The following is a 1,838-nucleotide window of genomic DNA, read 5'->3' as shown; positions in this document are numbered from 1 at the left end:
CGTAGGTGGGCACCCAGAGCTCTACGATACCTCATATTAGTAGAGACTGGATGAAACTATGTGAATAAATGTATGTGTATAAACCATATGGTACAGGGAACAATAGCACGCCACACCCTGGACCGGCAGGGATAGGTAGCCTGAAATGACAAGAGGCAGAATGGCAACACTACTAACAAAGTAAAAGTTAGAAATTAGCTTGCACGTTTATATTAAGACTAAATACAACCCTTTGGCTTAAGTATTTCATGCTTCAGGTGGTTATCTGAGATTACTTTGGTGTCTGTCTTTTCCAGTAAAGTAGCTTTCAAATAAAAACATTCAGGGATACACCATTCATCATTAAATGTCATTCTGCAATCTGTGTGATTATGATCCCAAACAATATTTCCTGGTCTATTTTCATTTCCTAGCCTTTCAAAATCAGATATGAATCCAAGACAAGAGAAAAATAAAAAAAGTGAATCAATCGGCCACATGTGGTGCTTATCACTCTGCATCTTTACCCAGGTATTTAGCCCACCTACCACATTGTCTTGGTTTGGTCTTGCTGCACAGACACTCTTTTCAGACTACAACTAAAAGGCGGTGATGGTGCTCCATGCCTGCTGATTATGTAAGGAGATAATCATTTTCTTTTTTTAATATGTTGGGCATGACAACTTTATGAAGATCATATAGGGGCTGTGGATCTGTCAGCTTGTTTTAAATTGTTTCTGCCCCCTACCCCACTGGCCAAAAATTGATAAACGCAGCTTTAAATGAGTTTTGGTATTTCTATCAATTGCACTGATCTCTTTTTTAGACACTTAAATATATCTTCATTCAATGGGACAGCAATACTTTGTAGTCACTCCCTTGTATGTGAACGGGCCTATTCTTAGAATATTGGCACAGGGCTAAAGTTTCTCCATGTTTCATCACTTTCCCAGTTCTTTGATAGTAAATCACACACACTCTGACATGGACTTATGATTGTTCATGCAAGTCATTCTGTGCAGCCAGATGCTGGCAGTCTCTCAATCAATAAAACTACTACTCTGTCTCATGGATCCACATTCATAATGAGAATGCTACAGAGGCTGGTAACAAAGCCATGTGGGCACATAAATTATCAAACCTATTTTTCTGAAGAAGCTACCCAGACACTTCACTTTTATTGAAACTTCTCATTGAGCTCATGAGAAGAAACTGACTGACAGAGAGTCTGGACCTTTCTGTATACATCTGTTTTCGCACCATTTAGCATCTACATGTATACCTTCCACAGACAAATAGTGAGTGAATTCTTCATGATATTTAGAGCATGAAATGTGTTTTTACCCACAATTTACTTATGCTCTTGGACACACTACAACTGGTAACAAGGAAACAGCTAGCCTGACTGTCATGGAGCCTATAATCTCCCTCCCAATATGAAATTGATTTGAGTACATGTTGGTTTGTAGAGGAAGGTGCAAATTTCTCTCACTGTTCAACATTTACATGAGCCGTGAACATGTGATATTTGAGAGATTATTGTTCACTTAGCTCACACAGGTTTTCTGTAAGAGGACTTTAATTTCCTGACCTCCCTGACCCTTTAAGAAGTCGTGCACTTCCCCTTTGTTGCTACGTTTTCCCTTTGTAATTCCAAAGTAGTATAGTTCCAAAGAGGGGAATGTTTACTTGTTTCTGTACTTCACTAACAATATTTATGTCTTGCTTTTGCCTCTTGAGAAGGTACCTTTGATTAATATATCTTGTGAAATTGCATTTGACTATTAATTGGCTCCAAATGAGGGATGATTGTTGACACCTGAGTTAAAGTGGCACTAATTCCAGAGATTCTCCCTGAT

This window comes from Anarrhichthys ocellatus, unplaced genomic scaffold (assembly GCF_004355925.1).
Source record: "Anarrhichthys ocellatus isolate YVR2014 unplaced genomic scaffold, GSC_Weel_1.0 scaffold13, whole genome shotgun sequence".
NCBI lineage: Eukaryota > Metazoa > Chordata > Actinopteri > Perciformes > Anarhichadidae > Anarrhichthys > Anarrhichthys ocellatus.
This window is presented reverse-complemented; position numbering follows the sequence as displayed.